A 19,884-nucleotide genomic window follows, 5' to 3' on the forward strand; every position below is an offset into this window, starting at 1 on the left:
ACCCTGTTATGCATACCCTAGTAGTCTAGGTTATAAGCAGAGTACACAAAGGCAGGTCACCTGAGGAGGAGTAAATGTCCTTATCTTTTCTCATCACTACTCCTAGTCTTTCCTAGTTTCCGTTCCTCACCATCAGTACTAAATTCTCCCTGTTCTGCTCCTTGGATCAGACTCCAAACACAGTGTTTGAAAGCTCTGGTGTTTCCGGGGAGTGGGGCTTTACAGCTTTCTATCAGCCAGCAGAACAGATCATCAATTAAAGCTTTTGCCCCAAATTCTGAAGCTTCTACATAATATAACAATTTTTTTAATATACCTTACTCCTCTTTCTCCTGGAATAGAATTTGAAGAGTGCAGGTATCAGTCCTCCCCGATAATGCCAATTTTTAGGCTCCATCCTGAATATTGTTATTTCTGCCAAAAATTACGGGCTAAGTAATAGCAATAGAGTCACTGTATTAAAAAGGATGTGTGCTTGCTGAGATTTTTTTTAATAATATCAAGGACTTCAACTATAATACAGTTAAAATCAATCAAAATGTAAACTTTTCAACCACATAAAATGAGTTCGTCTTTTTTATTAGTTTATTTCTGCCATTACAGTGTTGTCATTGAAAAAGGAACCAGGTAGACTTAAGCTTTATTAAAAGACCAGTAAAGAAAACCCACTCATTTAAATACTGAAGCCAGTACATTTTAAAAAATCAATAAAGTAAAAGCACCTAGAGTTGCTTTACTTAAACCTCCCACATATGAGAATCATTTCACAATCACAATTCAAGCAAACCTATAAAACCAGAGGGCCAGCCAATAAAGGAGCACATGTTGTTTCTTAAAGTAGGTTTAGAATCGTAAAGCCCTTAACATTTGTGTGATTAGACATATAGCATTTAAAATTTCTCTCAGTATTTTAGAACATCACCTGACAAAGAATCATTGATCAATGAATGCCTTTTACTTAGGAAAAATCATTAGTTCCGTGAGTTAGGGGAGATGATAATGATAGAAAGCACAGTTTCATTTTTTTTTAAATAACAAACACAGAATTAAGCTATAGTGAAAGAGAGTCTTAGACTCCAAGGGAGTCAGGACATTTTCTTTCTAACTACACTTAGCATGATAAATTGCCCATACTAACTCTGTGGACTTGAATAGGACACAAACGTCCTCGTGTGCCTCAGTTTCCCCATATCTAGCGATAACATCCTTTTCTACCTCCTTCCCTAGTTATGAGAACAATGATGATTGTCTACTTAAGTTCTACCTTACAATCTATAAAAAGTAAATTGCAAATATTTGTGATAAGCCATTCCCTCCACTTTTTTACTAAACCATTTTGTCTACCCAAAGACATTGCTACAGCAGTTCTCTAACTTCTTTCTCTACTGGCTCATTCCCATCAGCAAACAAACATGCTTTTCCTTTCATCATGAAGCAAAACTTTCTCTGGACCCCATTTACCCCGTTTCTTTATTTTTCTTGGAAATAGTTGTCTATGCTCTGTTCCAGTTCAACTTCTCCCATTTTCTCTCTTTTTTTCCCCAAACAATTGAAAGGTAAATTTTACACAATAACATCTGTGAAATGATGAATTTTTTTAAATGTATGTATGCATTTAACGTATCCCACTATCAAGATTTAGAGCATTTCTATTACTCCCAGAAGGTGACCTGTGTCCTTTCCCAGTCAATTCCCACCAGTTGCTGCCCCAGACAATCACTGACCAAGTTCCTATCACTGCAGATTACGTTAAACTGTTCTATAACTTCATCTAAATGGAATCAGAGTATGTAGTCTTTTATGTCTGGCTTCTTTCCCTTTGCATAATGGTTCTGAGATTCATCCTTGGTGCTGCTGCCTGTGTCTGTCGTTCATTTCTTTTCACTGATGAGTAATATTACGTTTATGAACATATTGCAGTTTATTCATTTACCTTTTGGTGACTTACGAATTTGGGTATATTATGGATAAACCTGTTATGAAAATGTGTGTGTGTGTGTATGTGTGTTATGGGCATAAGTCTTTCATTTCTCTTGAGTGCATATCTAGGAATGGAACTGATAGGTTTTAAGGGTATGTTTAACCTTATAAGAAACTGCCATATTGTTTTCTATTTATATTCCCTCCAGCAGAGCAGGAGGGTTAAGTTTCTCCATGTACGAACCAATACTTGGTATTGTCAATCATTTTAATTTTAGACATTCAAGTGAGTATGGAGTGTGATCTCATTTTGATTTTAGTTTTCATTTCCCTGCTGCCTAGTGATGTTAAGTATCCTGTCATGCACTTATTACCAGTGGTATATCTTCTTTTGTGAAGTGTCTGTTTAAGCCTTTTGCCTTTTTTATATCGGGTTGTTTTCTTACTTATTATTAAGCTGTAAGTGCTCTTTAGAGATTCTAACTATAATTCCTTTACCAGATGCTTATATTGCAAATATTTTCTTCCACCATTTCCTCTTTTATCTGCTCCCAATTGGGCTTTTACTCACCACTCCCCTCAGGCTACTCTAATCAAGGTCATCAGTGACCTTCTCACTACTAAATCCAATGTTTAATTTTCAGTTCTCACAGTACTTGATTTAAAGGCAATATTTAATAACATATTTAAATATGATATTTAATCCTGAACTTGACTTTCAGGACACCACACTCTTCCTGCTTTCCTCCTACCTCATTGGTCCCTTCTGCTCAGTCTTCTTTGCCTGTTCTTCTTCCTCGCCTCAGCTGGGAAGTCTCAGTTGGCATGCGTCGAGGCTCACTTTGGACTGACAGTGTTGAATTTCACCTGAACCCAGTAATCCTAGCAAACAGCACAGGTTAAGAGACTTCCACCCACTGTGTAACTGACTAAGACAGCCTTAACTTCTCCATAGTGTTTCCAAACTTTAGCAGACTTCTCCCGGTCTCTCGGCCCCTGACCTCCCTCTCCTTAGCCCTTACAGAATCTGGATAGAACACGTTCCAACTAACCTTGACAGTAAACTCAGGAGATAAGATCATATAATGGACACACCCCATTGCTTGAACTCCCTGCCTAGTATTCTTCCATTAGCTCATTCCAGCCCTTAAAAACTCTCCTGCCCTCTGCTTCGGGGAAGTTAAGCCCTCTCTCTCTCTCTCCCTTATTGTGGTAGCCTTCTGGTCTTTCTCTTCTCTCTTTTATATAGTATTGAATAAAGTCCTCCTTGCCTGTTTCACATTGTCTGGTATAGATTTTTTCTTTGGCACATCCTTTTCTCTTGTGTTTTTATTCACACCCTTGCTGATCTCATCCAATATTATGGTTTTAAATTTTATCTGTAAGCCCAAAATTCCCAAATTATGTTCTCAACCCAACTCTCTCACTGAACTCTGGACTCATACATCAGACTACTGGACTTCTCCATTTGGTTATACCATCAACTGAGTTTTAAGCTCAGGTTTAGAACCTTGAAATGTCACTGGAATATCACTCACACCTCACATCACATCTGCCAGGAAATCATATTGGCACTACCTTAAAATCATTCCAATTCTGACCACTTCTCACCACTTCCGCAGCTGCTGCACTGGCCTAAGCCTCCATCACATCTCCTCTGCAAGAGCCTCCTCACTGGACTCTGTACCTCCTTCTTTGTACCATACAGAATATTCTCTAAACATCAGCCTCAGTGACCCTTTTAAAATGTAAGTCAGACCTTGTCACTCCTCTGTTCAAAATCCTCTAATGGTCTTCATTTCTCTCAGAGGAATAGCCAAAGTCTTTATAATTGCCTGCAAGACCCTACATGAATTTCCACCACATCTACTCTCTATCTACCCCCATCTCATACTCTCTTCCCCTTGTTCATTGCATTTAGTCACACAGACTTCTTCTATGTTTCTCTACCAAGGCAGACAGTCTCCCACCTTAGGGGAATTTTCCCTGGTTAGTCTCTTTGCCTGGAATGGTCTTTCCCCGATATCTGCAGATTTAACTCTTTTTCTCATATCCTTCAAGTCTTTGCTAAAATCTCCTTTACTCAGTAAGTCTACCCTGACCTGTCTCAGCCAGAGTTCCCAGAAAAAGTAGAACCAACAGGATATGTATATGTAAATATTATGAGATTTATGGTAGGAATTTGCTCATGTGATCATAGGGATTGGCAAGTCCAAATACCACAGGGCAGGCTGCGATCTGGGAACTCAGCGGTGACAAATTCTCCAGGAGAAGCTGGCTGGTTGAAGTAGAAATAGAAATTCTCCTTTCTGACTGTGAAATTCTCAGTCATCCCTTTTAAGGTCTCCAACTAATGGGATGAGCCTTCTCTCACTGTTGAAGCAATCTCCTTTGTTAATTGCAGGTGTAATTAGTCATAGATGCAGTTGACTGATTAGTGATTTAAATCTATGAAATACCCTCATAGTAACAATCAGGCCAGTTCTTATTTGACCAAGCAATTAGGCACCATAATCAGGCCAAGAAGACACATCAGATTAACACGACAGTCCACCCCTTGTCAAGTTGGCGCCCACACACATCTCCTTAAACCATACTTAATCTCTGAATAGAGACAATAACGAAGTCATACGTTCACCTAACGTAATTCAGCTGCCCTGTGTACAACTGGAAATGCAGTAACCCTTTTCCCAAAGGTGGATGCAAGCCCTTGGATTATATTCAGTCTTAAACTTGATATCCAGTAGCTTAAATTCCGTGACATAAAGTAAAAACAAATTATGTTATATAAGGGGACAAGAGAGAGGAAAAAATAAAGATATTTGCTTTATGCATATGCACAAACATATTCATTAAAAAAAACAAGGAAGAAATACTCATAATCATTACAGTCTTCATTTCTGCAACTTGTCATGTGGTCATAGCTGGCATTTATAACCAACTTCTTTTACCACCCAGTCCATATTTTCTTTACCCTTAGCAAGCGTTTCAGCTGATCCTGGTTATTTTCCTGGTAGGTTGACCCAAACCTTCATTTCTGAAGCGTTTAGGCCATTGGGCTTTGCAGTTCACAAACTTTAAGCACAGAGCATGGCAGTACTAGGAAATGACCTAAAGGATTTCCTGAATTCTAAGCATACTTTTCTTTATCTCCTTTGTATAGTAACAGTCCTATTTCCCCTTGATAAACAGGATCCAGTACCACCTTATTTAAGGTTGCATTTTGATCCTCCTCTTCACTCCAAATCCCTTTTTTTTGCTCTAATGTTAGGGGAAGAGCACAGCATTTATCATCTTCTACCATATTATATCACTGATTTTTCTTCTGTCTCTCCCTGTACTAGAAAGGAAACCACATGAGGACAAGGATTTTTGTTGTTTTGTTTGCTGATGGATGCCAAGTACCTAGAATAGTACAAAGCACAGAGTGGGCATTTAATAAAGATTTAATGAAGGAATAATTAAACCCATAGTGTTCCTCCAGATTTCTTTCACAAGATATGCTCTCAAGCAAATTTTCTCCCATCCAGTGAGGGCAGGTTATTCTCTATTGGCCTCTCTCCATTCATTCTCACCTTTTTCTGGCCCAAAGGGCTGACCTCTTTGGGCTTCCTTACCTCTGGCTTAAGTGAGGCACTGGCAGGGAAATGGAGGGTGAAATGTAAGACAAATCAGGGTCTACATTGTCCCCACCACTGCCCTGCTTCCTTTCTGTTTGGCAGTGGCTCTGACCCCCTACCTACAGCCACATCTCCTGGCAGCCCCTTTTCATGACCCAGTTGTCATGGCGTTCCTTTTGCAGTTCCCCACCCCCTTACCCTTTTAGGTCTAGAGATAGTAGTGGCTTCAACCATGGTTAGTCCCTGGGTGTTTCCACATCCCCTCTTGGTTTCCTTAACCCTACCTTCAGCTCAGTGGACTGTCCTTCCATTAACCTCTCTTCAATTAACCAATGTTTGAGTGAGCCGACTCTTTCCTGAGGCTCTGACTGACACATTTTGATAGTTTTGAAACTAAACCCAGCCCTGTGAGGACTTTGTTGAATCTCATCTTCGTTTTATTCACAGATTCTAACCTATTCATATCTATTTTTTTTAATCCTACTTCTATCATTAGTTTACCTTCCAAGCCTGTCAAGCCATTGAACAGGTTTCTTTACCTGTTTTATACAGACACACAACAAAGGCTCAATGTGTTTAGGTCTTTCTGGTAATTGTAAAGTTTTTTTTTTTTAGAAAGGTGATCAGACTGATAACAAAAGAAACACTCCTAGTTTTAATTTGCGGAGGTATAAGGCAGCAAGGACGAGGGAGCAAGTATGCTAATGGATTTCTTTAATACCTGGTAACTTTAGATGAACACAGAGAATAATAATTCAATTTTAATTTTTTGGATTAAGTGTCTAAAAGGTCATTTTTAAATCATAAGCAGTGTGATTTTAAAAGGGTTAGTGAATATACTCAATTCATTCAGATATAAATTGGAAATGGTTTTATTTTTCAAATCCTGGTACCAAGTGTTAAATTCATTACTCTGTTAAATTCCAATTTCTCTCCCCCACTCTTTCTCCATATCTCCAGGTAAATCTATGGGCCTAACCTCATAGAAGCTGCTCCTACATACTTTTTTTTTAAGAAAAACTTCTCTCCCTCTTTCCTAAGTGTCTCTTCTGGGTGGGGTGTAGGAGTGGGTAAACAGATCCCTGCTTACATGAATACTTCTGCTGACACTGTCCTCCCCATCTTAATTGGCCATAACCACTCATCTACATAGCTTTCCCTTGGCACAGAGTGACAATGGTGACTCTAACAGGTTCTCAACCCCTAGATATGTTCGTTTCTAAGTAATAACTCCAGGAATTGGTGGTCCCTTCTGAGATTCAGATACATTTTCTGCCCAAATGCCAGCGGGCATCACCATTTACCTGGCTTGGATGGGTGTTCTTCCTTTATCCATTCTGCAGAGGTCCCAACTGTATTGTATTACTACAGTTCCATCCATCTGCACCAGGTCCCAACATAGAGGCCTGCAGGGCACAGGTAGGATGCATGTTCTCTTCCTCTTGTGATCCAGGTAATCAAGGTAACTTCCCTTCCAGACCATTTGCCGTGTTCTTCCTCTGCAGTACCATCTCACCCCCACCAAACCTCCCACACGAACATAAATGGTGTTCCAGTTATAACAGGTAAGCTAATAAGCCCCTGTGATTGAATAGATCCTTTTTTTTTTTTTTCTACATGGGCAGGCACCAGGAAACGAACCCAGGTCTCCAGCATGGCAGGCAAGAATTCTGCCTCTGAGCCACTCTTCTGCCTCTGAGCCACCCAAGAAGAACCAATTTGGAAATTAAATGTCAGTTTCCTCCTTCTTGCAGGCTCAGAGTCACCTTACCCCATGTCTTTGAACTCAGTTTTTGCACCCAGACTCTCTCATCCTTAAAATGAATTTTTTCTCAAGAGGATCTTCAGTAGCTAAAGGAGAAAAATCCTGGGGCACTTGGCCCCCAAACATACCTACCACATGGTTGAATCCCAGAGAAACCAGATGTGAACTGGTATCCTCCATTCCTTTAGGATCTTTGCAATCAAGATGCAAAGATTCCTTTGGAATCAAGATGTTTACCAACCTTTACTCACTGATGGAAGTCTAAAACTTTCTCCAGTATCTCTGCAGATTTCCCGGGTTCTCTTTTATTTTCTTGGCTCTTTCTCCTGTGGATGCTTTCTCTCTGATCCACAGCATATCCACCCAAAATGGAACCCAGCAGCCTCTTTGGTGTACAAACACTTAAAGTAGTCACTGAATAGTTTTATTGAAGATTCCAATGTCACAGGGAGTGGTATGTAGCATATTGAACTACTAACCTCTTAATGTCACCTATTAGATAATTTGTGTCCTCAATAGTAATTTTATCCATCTCTCTCTCATATTTCTCACAAGCCTTTTACGCCAGTGTTCGGTTTTCTGCTTTACCTCTGATTCCTTTCCCTTGACTCCCCACCACCCTCCTCACCCATCTACAGGTCTCCCCAGCTGTTATGTAGAAAAGTCAACAACAAGTTGACTGCCCAAACAGGGCCCAAACTTGCAGATCCAAAACAGTCAGGTGATCAGCAGACACAAAACCCTTCCTCCTAATGGGATTTATCCTCCTTATAAAAAAAAAAAAATACAAGTTATGTGACAAAGAACAATAACAATAAAAAAGTTGAGGGTGAATGAATGGGGAAAGATATGCCACATTAGGATCAAAGAAAAATAAAAACCTGAATCCCAGCCATTTTCAGATCAAATCTAAACTTTGCACCCTGGCATTCAATGTCTTCCGTGATCTATCTTCTCTTTACCTTCCATTGTCATCCCCCATTTCTCCTCAAAGCACATCCTAAGGTCCAGTGAGGTAATCACTTCACTCCTTATAGAGAAATTGCTTGTAATCTCTGAGAACTGGTTTATATATTCCCTCTTCAATGTCTTCTCTCTAGGTACTAAACCAAGTTATCTTCCATCATACATTTTAGAATTGGTTGTAATATTTTGTATTCAGTTTTCATGTATTTTTGATAATATTATTCCTTCACTATTTTCTAAATCTTATTTTTTGAACAAGAGTCCAAGTACCTTGAAACCTGCTGGTAACATATTCGTATATACATCTTTACCATAACTCCAGTCCCAATTCACAAGGTAACTGGAGTGAAAAGCGTATGAAAGTCCTGGTATTACTTAGGAGTCAGGTGGTTAATTGAAAAACTACCAGCTAGCGTGGGCCGCAGTGGCTCAGCAGGCAGAATTCTCGCCTGCCATGCCGGAGACCCAAGTTCGATTTCTGGTGCCTGCCCACGTAAAAAAAAAACTACCAGCTAGGGGGAGATATGATCAGAGGGGTGGCTTGTTTCTGGTGCCGAGGTCTTCCTTCTCCCGCAGGGACCAATCCCCCTCGGCAATCAGGTTGCCCTGTGATGACCACTCACATGGGTCTCGGGCTGCCTGCAGGAAAGCATGTTGCTGGGCTAGTATAACCATCTCAGGAGGCCACAGAGGCAAGATGTCCCCAGCTAATGTGGGCATCTGCTCACTTCCTGAGATTTAACTAGCTGCATACTTTTGGGAATGGCACATCTTCACATAAAGACCTTGTATCTACATACAGTCACAGCGAGGGCCCGTGTTAAGAACTTGACAATCTGAATAACCACCTCCTCCAATGAGCAGTCCCAACCTCAGTAGATACACAGGGTAACCTCCTCAGTACTCACACTCACCACACTAGAAGTTTCCCTTTCTGTAGATGCCCTGGACATTTCCCAATACATCATTTTTATTAATGGCTCTATTAAAACTTCCCCTACACAACTCACCCAGGTATCCACTAGGAATCAAATTGAAACAGCCCTGAGAACACATCCTTGACAAATCAAGATTACAGGGGCTAATCAAGACCAAAAAAAAAAAGGAACACAATCGTATTTGTCATGTCTACACTTTCTCACAATTGTTCTTGTTCCTATTTCTTTGTTCTTTTCATCTAATTAATAAAAAAAATTAGCCTTAGCATTATGCAGTGTTAGCAACGTTGTATTTTTTAATGTTCACCCCCAATTTTATTTTTTATTTCTGTTCTTTGTTTTCTTCTTCCATTTTTCTATCCATTTGTTTGTTTTTCCTTACTCCTGGTAAGTCGTTTTACAATTTGTCAAAATGTTGTGTTTTTCCCTAAGCGCTTAAGGAAAATATGTTATATAAGATGAATTAATTGATGCTCATTATGTAAATTGTCAAAATGATTAAAGCTGATGGTCTTAATGTTCTTAAAAGTGATTTTAAATATAAACATATATGAAAAGCATGACCTATTCTCATGCCAAAATTCTAAGAAGGTAATTTGAAGTATAATTACTAGGTATTGGTTCCGACTTCTATTTTTAATCCTTTATAATCATCTTCTGAATTCCCATAGCAAGTCAAATACATATAACCTACATTTTTTCTGACCGGATATTTTGAAAAATCTTTCTAGTGTTTGGACTATTCATGCTGTAAATGCCATTGAAATTAAGGTTTTTAAAGAAGGACTTTATCAGCTGTGCAATGAGTAGTTCTCATTCATGGAATGTTTATAAATATATACAGATTTATTGATACAAAATCAGTTTTCTTTCTTTTTTTTTTAAAATCTGATGCTTTAAATAATATTCAGTGTTTTTCCAGTAGGTGGAGTATTAGACTAAAGAAAATAGATCTACGTTTGAAGGCTAATTTTTTTTTTATTATTTTGAGAAATTTTTGATACAAAACATAAATCACCTAATAGGTTCACTAATTCTTTTAATAACATCAATACCACAAGATTTCAATTGCACCAGACTTTAAGAGGCAGATATATTTTACTGATTACATTACCATAATAATGATGACATAATGACAATAAGTAATAAGTACTCGCAATACCTCTCATTTTCAAATCGCTCATCAAGCCATAATGAAACCTCCTGACATATCTGAAAGAGAAATAATGTATATTTATAGCCAAGAAAGATGTCTCTTAAATCCTTTGTTTCTCAAGCATAAAGCATTTCTGGAAAAGAACATTCCTTGTGATTTTATTATTGTTGCATGGCCGATACTATCACATCTAGTCTCCAGACATGGAAAGATCATTAACTTTCTCTGGGGCTCAGCTCCTTCTACATTTGTGAAAAGAAGGCAGTAAACTAGATATCACTAAGACCCCTCCTTGTTTGAAAGCCCCTGACTGAAACTGACCTCTACATAAGCACTTTTTCAAGGCTGAATGTTGGGAGTCAAATTTGCTGAGATGTTCAAATGCGTATGGCAAAGGCTGCAATTGTTTTAACAGGCTGAGACCTGAAATTGAAAGTGAGATAACTAAGCATTACCTTATAGGGAAGGTGACCCTTCTTCCCACCCTCCGTCCATCACCAGGATCGACCAAGGTGGAATACTGACCTAAAGGAATGCTTTACAAAGCAATACCCTCAACCTGTGTTTTGGCATAGAAGAGCTTCTCAAACCTGAGGATCTGGGGCAAATAATACTCTTCAGCTCTATAGTATCAAGACATTTTCAATCAAAGAAACCTGGAGCATTATCTGATTCAACCTCCTCATTTTAGAAACAGGGGGACTGAAGCTCAGGAGGCTTTGCAGCTTGTTAATCATCAGCAACCATGATTGTTCTAAGAATTGGAAAGATAGCCACATGGCCTGCAGTATAGATTGAGAAGAAGCTGGCATGGTAGTCCCCACAACGATGGGCTCATGGTTCTCAGCCACAGGCTATGCTCAACTCAAGTATGCTCAACACTCCCAAAGTAATGGGGAGTGTTCTAGTGCACACAGGTTCAGCAGTACACTAACTCAACAAGGATGGCTTGCTATTTTAACAAGCCACAGGGGCAGAGACAGAACCTGCCTCCCAGACTGATTCACTCCCCCAGACCATGCCTCCTATCTCACACCAGAAATCTAGGAGACATTTTAGTGACCCTTGAAAGGAAAGCAAGACTCACAGTCCTTCCTCATCTCTCTGAAGAAGGCAACACATTCATCACTATCTCAATTATAAAAGCCTGGCCATTTCTCATTTATTCCATGGTTCTGTTATAGGGGAGAGTGTTTCTTGGCCTCTTTCTCTCCTAAAGTATCTTTATTGTCAGCAGTGTATATGAGGAGTTTAGGCCCCAAACAAATTAAAGTAGAAAGCAATGTGACCTCTAACCATCATCTTTCCAGATGGCAGCCTACCATCAGCAACCATGATTGTTCTAAGAATTGGAAAGATAGTCATATGGCCTGACAGTATAGATTGAGAAGAAGCTGGCGTGGTAGTCCCCACAATGATGTGCTCATGGTTCTCAGCCATGGGTTATGCTCAACTCAAGGCTCCCAAAGTAATGGGGAGTGTTCTAGTGCATAGAGGTTCAGCAGTAGACTAACCTAACAAGGATGAAGTCAAGTTTACTCATGTAAACCTATGGCCATAGAATTCTATGGTGGCTTCAGCCAATTTAGTCATGCATAGTGCTAAGAACAGAAGTTATAATAGAAATAAAAGCTACCATTCCCATACCTTAAACATACACAGATATACAGCTGCCAATTTTGGTCTATTTAGTAAATATTTAATGTGCACCATTTAACGTGCATCCTAAATTGACAGGTAGATTGACTAGATAATCTGCAGAAAAAGAAATACCCAGAAGTTTAGAGCTGAGATGTTATCCCCTGGTCTCTTATATCAGGTATACTTCCCACTGATCAATGTTTGTTTAACAAGCATATGTTGTATCAGGCACTGTGCAAGTTCCTTGGCAAGGAGAAGTGAATAGGATAGAGTCCTTGTCCTCAGAGTTACAGTCGAGCCAAAGGAGGAAGAGGGACAGTCCGTCTGGTGGCAGATTTACAATTAACTCTACTTTTTATCTCTGACTCTCACCTAATTTTATTTTGTGTCCCCTCCATTGATGGGAGCAAAGTGTTTCTGGACCCAAGAAAGTGTGGAAAGCATGTAGATGAGTCTATCTTGATACTGGGTTGAGTTGATTCCTGCCCTTTCCAGTTATCAATAGTGTATGGTCCTCCTACCCTGCCCCCCCCCCATCTACTAACTCCCAAATCAAAAGGAGATTCAAATGTGAGAGAAAGATATGGTCTCTGCTCTTTAAACTATGTCTTCTTTTGAAATCTGTAGGATTTTCCAATTTGAGAGGAATTGGGAGAGAGAGAAGAGGTATGAAATTAGCTGATAATTACTTTTCATACCTACTACCACATTACACTGGCCTGTGCTCAGGTGTAGCCTTTAAACATTCATCAGGATGGTATTCTATAAATTGAATATCTCTGAGCCAATTCCAAGTATCACCTAAAATTAGGTGTAAGTTAAGGGGACAAGAAATCTCGGGGCCTTGGCTAAAACCCAAAAAACTACCCCCTCCCAGCTAAGGCAATGCCCAACTTGGCCCTGTGTTCCTCCATTCCAAGAGATGGGGCTCCAGCCTCTGCATTTGGTCAGAAATAATCGACAACATTCATTTCTTTCTTCTTTGTTCCATCTTGAGCTTCTCTATTTCATCCCCCAAATATAAACAGGCTGATGAAATCCCTTCAAACCCTGCCAGTGCAAACTGTGACTTAAGAATGGAAATGAACTGAAATTGCAAAATAATACCTGATAGGACATTAAAGCTCTAAACTCAGTGTGTAAGACATGAGGCCCTGCCTGAATCAGTATGTTTTTAATGACTTAATGGTAAATGTTGAACAAATTAGTGTTCCCTTAAGGCTGTCCTGGGGCACATGGAGTCACAGTCTTTAATTTTAATGAGCCTCTATTACACAATCTCATAGAGCCTCTTAACTGCCAGTGAAATAACTACCAGCTAAATGTACAGCAAAATAGCTCACTTGGACCCCAAAGAAATTACCTTGAAATTATTACCCTTAACCATGGCAAATGCACTAGGGTTCATTTGAAAAGAGGCAACCACCTGGTAATATGAGTGAAATTATATAATGTGACATTTCCTTAGGCTTTTCAGGTTGAGCTTTTCTTGCTGTATCTGATTTACTGGAAGTGTAAATATTTAAAATAAAAACTGATCCTCTCCTTTCCCTAGTTAAGATAGCTGGGCTATCTCAGGGAACTGTACCTTTCAGTTTACAATTTCGTCTTTGCAGTCAGATGTAACAGAACACCAATTCTGCCACTTACTCTCTTTGTGACTTTGGACACTTTTTATGAAATCAAAGAAGTGAAGTTAATACATGTTTAATATCTATGAAAAGCCTAGCACAGAGGGCGGGCCACGGTGGCTCAGCAGGTAAGAGTGCTTGCCTGCCATGCCCGAGGGTTCGTTTCCCGGTGCCTGCCCATGTAAAAAAAAAGCCTAGCACAGAACCTTAACAAGGATGGCTTGCTATTTTAACAAGCCACAGGGGCAGAGACAGGACCTGCCTCCCAAACTGATTCACTCCCCTAGACCATGCCTCCTATCTCACACCAGAAATCTAGGAGACATTTTAGTGACCCTTGAAAGGAAAGCAAGACTCACAGTCCTTGGCTAACTCCTAAATCAAATGGAGATTAACATAGTGATTTCTTAATACATGCCTCTCCCTTTTTACTGTGTTGATTCCCATCCTCAAAGACCTCCAGGACAACATCTACAGTCAAACAACACTAGGTTTATCACTTGCTGCAATAAGGATGGAGTAGTCTGGGTCCAACTGGGTGATAGAAACCACACGGTGGGTTAAACATGGGATGTTTTATGATAAAAGAACTATAAAATATAAGGAAACTCTATATGACATCCTAGAGTTGATGGAAAGTAGCCGAGGAAGGAAAAACTTGGAAGGGTCAGACCTCCTTGGAGAAGGTATCGTTGGACCACCAGATAGCAGAGAAGTTCTCTGGTTCAGCCAGGCTGGAGCTGGTCTGGAATTGCTGGGCAGGCAATTGAGAACTTTCCAGAATGCAGACAGGGAACGGGAGAGTAGCATCTGGTGGTGTGTGTGGCGAAGCCCTTCAGAGCATGTGGGCCACATGGAAGCTGCACAGGGACTCTGGTTTCCACGTAGAAATAGCTATGGTCAGGCTAAAGCTGCATTGCCAGAGAGGGATCGTGTTTGGGGCCTGTGGCTTGAGCAGACACCACTGGATGTCCTCACACCCTAGGCAGACCCCTCCCTCCGTGCCCCGCACTGCCCCAAACCTGCTTTGGAAATTCCATGAAGCCTCTTCCTCCTGTGATGTCCTTCGAAATGCCCTCTACTGAGAAAGCTCAAAATCGTACTCCCTTTTAAAGATAAATGCTTAAAGAAAATCAATTGCAAAAAAAAAGAGGAAGAAAGTCGATTGTTTATCACAGCACATGTACTGAAGGTGCATTTGGAGCTGAGAGGCATAAAGTTATAATTGACAAAAAGGGACCTTCAGACCATGGAAAATGACAAGGTGTGTCAGGAAGAGCTTATTTTAGAAATTAGGCTTATGTTGGGGAGGGTTCAAGGAGGCAGGGGTCTCTTCTGCATTGGGTGCTGTCAGAAAGCAGAGGCAATTCAGTAACTGGGTATCTTAATTTTTATCTAGCAGGCCAGAGGAACAGAGCGAGACTAGAGGTGTCAATGGAGAAGTAGCAATATTGGCAAAGTTACCTGCGAAAGGAGATATGTGGTCATTTTCTTTTCTTTTTCTTTTTTTTATTGTATGGGCTCTTTTTAAAAACCTCTTGTATTAAAAAGAGTGATAAATTACCATATACTTGGGGAGTTAAAATAATACAAATTATTATTTTATAGTTCTGGAGGTCAGAGGTCCAAATCAGTATCACTGGTCAAAGTCAATGTGTTGGTTAGGCGGGGGGAAGAGTCTGTTTCTGTGCCTTTTTCAGTTTCTGTCCGCTGCTCTGGTTCCTGAGCTTACAGGCCCTTCCTCCATCACTCCAGTCTCCTGCTTCCATAACATGGTAAAGAACACCTTATTTGAAATGTCCAGGATCATCTTAAGAATGAAATCCAAGGCATAAGGTCATGTCTCCTGACCTCCCCAGCACACTGGAAGGGGAGAGGGGCTGGAGACAGAATCCAACCATGACGGCACTGAGCCCACCAATCATTTCTATGTAATGAAACCTGTCCAAACTCAGGACACTCGAAGCTGGGAGGAGCTTCCATGATTGATAAGATATACCTCTTTGCAGGATTGAGTGACATGTTTTGACGTCACATGGAGAGGACCTGGAAGCTGGCACTGTCCACCTAGCTGAGTTCAATCCCAGAGGTCGGGGAGACCCAGCTGGCACGACAGCTCAAAGCCCAACCTCCTAATGACATGGTTGGTCTCTCTGGTGCCACCATCCCCTACCCTAAGACAACAGGTGCGGCTGTCCCACCATCATCTCCAGAGTATATTGTCAAAGAAAACAGCAGTACCAATGTTAAACAGACAAGGATGGCTTTATTTAGGGGCTGCTGTTGCAGGGGAGAGAGAAGAGAACTCAACTTCACTTAATCAAAGAACAGCAAGCTTTTTCTAGGCTGGGAGTGGGTTGGAACAAAAGTCCTGGAAGATAATAAGGGGGACTGCCCGCTGGGGAGGGTGAGTAATTTGCTGAGGTTGCATTCTGAACTTGGGAATTAGGCCACCTGCAGTCTGTAAGGGCCAGGATAGAGCAGGAGGGAGATAAGGAACTACCCAGTTAGTCTCTGAGCACCCAGGTAGCCCAGGTGAGAGGGGGAAGGCAAGAGGAGATGTGAGGTGATTTTGATATTTACAATAGTTAGGGTCTGAAATTGAATTTTTTCCTCTTTTGTCCCTGCAGTCTAGTCATCTTTTTTTCCTGCAATTCCACAGCTGCAAGATGATTTTCAAGATAGTCAGGACAGGGGAGGGGATGGGGAGGGCACATCGGGAGTAGAGTTTCCAGCCTGGTCAAGATAAAGAAGAACAGTTTTGGTCAAAAGAAACTATTAGGTGTGGTCTGGGAAGCCCACCATGAAGAGCCAAAGACACTCCTACCACCGAAATTCCAAAGATTTAGAAGTTACCTTCCAGGAACTGAAGATAAAGACCAGCCAAGTTCTTCATTATGCTACAGCTATGTATTTTTAAAACAAGCTCTTCTTTTAATTTCCAAGACGAAATTCGATTCTAATATTGAATGTTTTTTCATGCAAAACCAGATGCTCAAACCAGAAAACCGATAGTATTGTTGATGCCTTCATCTCCTTCACTTCCACATTTGTTATTACGTCTTATGGTTTGGCCCACAAATGCCTACTCTTCCCATCCCCACTTCCAGATCCTATTACAAGTTACCCAGTCTTTGCAATTGCCTCCTAACTGGTCTTTCCACACTTTACATGTGTTTCTCTTCATTATAATCTGCATATAGCAGCCAGTGATCATTTCAAAGTGTGTCAGATATTAATACTCCCCATTTAAACCCTTTAAAGGGTTCCTATTGCCATTAGAATAAACTCCATCCTCCTCACTAGAGTTCCACATGGCCCCGCCCTGCTTGATCTGCTCCCTACTCAACTTTCCAATTTGATCTCAGCTGCTCTTGCCCTCTTGCTCTGAATGCTCAGGCCCCAGCTTGTCGTATGACCAATTCCTTCTGACCCTGTGGTTCTCACCTTACATAGCTCCCCTTCAGACCAGCCTTCCCTGTCAACCCAGTAGGTACCCCCCCCCCGAAACCAGCCTTCCTCGTCAAGCCGGCAGGTAAGTCCCCCCATATGCTCCCACCTTCTAACCTTGTAACCTATTAACTCTATAGTACTTCTCAACTTGTAACTACATATTTGTTTAACCCTTTTTTCCTACACTAAAGGCTAAGTAAGTTCCAAGAAGAAATGGACCATTTCTAAACATAGAATAAATGTGGTGATTGAAAAATGACTAAAATTTTAAAATGTCTTCGAAGAATCATTGAGTTAAGATGGAAATATAAAAAATAAAATCATGAAATGTTCAAAAGAGAAGTAACTGTTTCTATAGATTTAGAGGTTGAAATCAATTTTTTAAGCACATCACAAAAGCAGAACATAGAAATTAAAAAATTTCAAAAATTTCTTTTCATAAAAGTAAATTTTCTGCATATAAAAAGTTAGGGAAGGGTGGTGCAATGGTGACTCAGTGGCAGAATTCTCACTTGCCATGCCGAAGACCCAGGTTCAATTCCCGGGGCCTGCCCATGCCAGAAAAAAAAGTTAGGGGACACTGAAAGTAAAATTTAAAGGCAAAATTTGCAATATATTACATGCTAGTTAATTAAGTTTAAAATATTCATCTGTAAAAAGCTTTTACAAATCATAAAGGAAAGATAAGAGACCTATATAAAATTTGGCAAAGGACCAAATGTCTTCAGTTGTACTATAATTAATACATGAAAAAAGAAAAATTCACATTAAAAGAATAATGATATCATATGTTTTAGGTACCATATTTATAAAAGCTAAAAGAACTAATAAGGGGAAGTAATAGTGAGGACATGGGAAGCCAGTGTCGTCATTCATTGTTGATGACCATGAAAATTGCTAAGATCATTCTGGAGACAATTCAAGAGGGTTTTCCAGAATTGTTCAAATGCACATGCCCCCTCATCCAGAAATTCCATTTCTTGGACTATATCTGAAGGAAATAATCAAATAAATGAGTAACAATTTATGTGCAAGGATAATCTTTACAATGTTGTTTAAATAGTAAAGCATTAGGCTCACTCTAAAAGTCTAAACAGAGAAATTTGATTTCAAAAGCTTGTGTACTATACAGTCCATACAATACAATACTAGTCATCCGTTACAAATGATGATTTAGTTTGGATATTTACTGACATAGAAAGAGGATCACAATACATCATTTAGTGAAAAGAAAAGAATACAAAACAATATGTGTATTTGGCTCCATCCCATTTGTGGTAAAATTTAAAAGGATATACAAAAATAATATTAATTACCACTGGGTTTTTTTTCCTCCAAATCTATTAAATTTTTCTATTATAAACATCTACCGTTCATATTCATTTTTAATGCCTTAATAAAATAATTTTTAATGCCTGAATAAAATAATTAAATTGAAAGAATTTTTTAGAGGCAGAGCATCACTGTGAGGCATTATAAGGCCATGGCTATTAGTTATGTTGGCATCTTGCGTTGGCATTTTTAGATCATAAAATGGAGGAGGGACAGCAGCAGTTACCCAGTTCAGCCTCCAGATGGCGCCAAAGCAGCTAGCTAATATTTAGCCCCAGAAACAATTGTAGCCTTTGCTCCAAAGACACCTCATGTGACTTAAAATAGTTAAGATTCTCTGGCCTGAAGAAGGATTTTGCTAATGCTACATTTGACATTATAGAAAAATTTCAAAATTTCAGTTGAAAATGCCAAATATTTGCTCTAATAGAAATCTTTTTTGGACTTTGGTCACAGTATTACCAGATAGTCACTCTTGGACAAAAACTTACAGTACCAGTTTTGCAGCTCAAAAACTTTCAAAAGTACCTGAGACTTGATGGCTCTTTAACTATTAACCCTGACTATTCAATGACCTTTAAGTTTCCAGCTGGCAGTTTTAAAATGCAATCATAGTCATTAACAATGAATGTTATTCATCAAAGTAGCCAGTTCTCTCTTAATGTGTTGAGTGAGATTAGCTCACTTCCCTACACTCTTTTTCCTGCCACTGTATCTTTCTCCTTCTGATGGGTTTTGTTTAATCAGGTTGTTATTAGTAAAGACTCGGGAGTATTTCTAGTTTCTAGAGTCTGTACTGCTGCTTTAAACAAGTGCTTGTGCCCGTCTCCTTCCTCTACACAGTTGACTCAGTTCCCATGGAAATGCCACATGTTGGGTAGTGATGCAGTGTTTTCTTATGACCCAAACCTTCCCTAATGCTTACCTTAGCAGTATGAAACTCACTTCAGAAAAATGAATGGTTGCAAAAGAGGTTTTTCACAAGTGGATACAAAAAAAGCATACATACCCAGAAAGCTCTAGGATCTCTCAGTTGGGGAAACATAATAGACTGTATCAATTGTAAAAAGGCATCTAACAATATAAGATGCCCCATAGGGACACAAAGGACAAGAAAGGTCCTTTGATTCCACCACTTGTACTTTGTAGATAGGAAATGTCACTAGAAATGTGTATCACTTTGACAGCCATTAGCTGGAAGCTCTTTCCACCAGCTCCATTTTCCTCTCCCTCTGCTTCCAACCCACCACCACTTCAAAAAGAATAAGCTGACTAAAGCAAATGTGTCCTTTATATCCTCCAGGCTCTAATTTCCCCTGCCCAATGGAAGGAAGGAGTAAGCACTCTCCTTTTGATAAGCAAGAGAACTATGTATATTTACCCTACTTGAATCTCAGCATTTCAAAACACACAAACACACACACACACACACACACACACCCCTACGCATAAGGTCTGAAGA

At 39.9% G+C, this 19,884-nt stretch overlaps 1 protein-coding gene across 1 annotated transcript in view; it reads left to right on the plus strand.

Annotated features, from left to right (window-relative positions):
• Positions 1 to 19,884, plus strand: part of CNTNAP2 (contactin associated protein 2) — a 1,376,829-nt gene that overhangs the window by 1,234,365 nt on the left and 122,580 nt on the right. The gene's annotated exons all lie outside the window — the stretch shown is intronic.

The sequence above is a fragment of the Tamandua tetradactyla genome, chromosome 1 (genome assembly GCF_023851605.1).
Source record: "Tamandua tetradactyla isolate mTamTet1 chromosome 1, mTamTet1.pri, whole genome shotgun sequence".
Classification (NCBI taxonomy): Eukaryota; Metazoa; Chordata; class Mammalia; order Pilosa; family Myrmecophagidae; genus Tamandua; species Tamandua tetradactyla.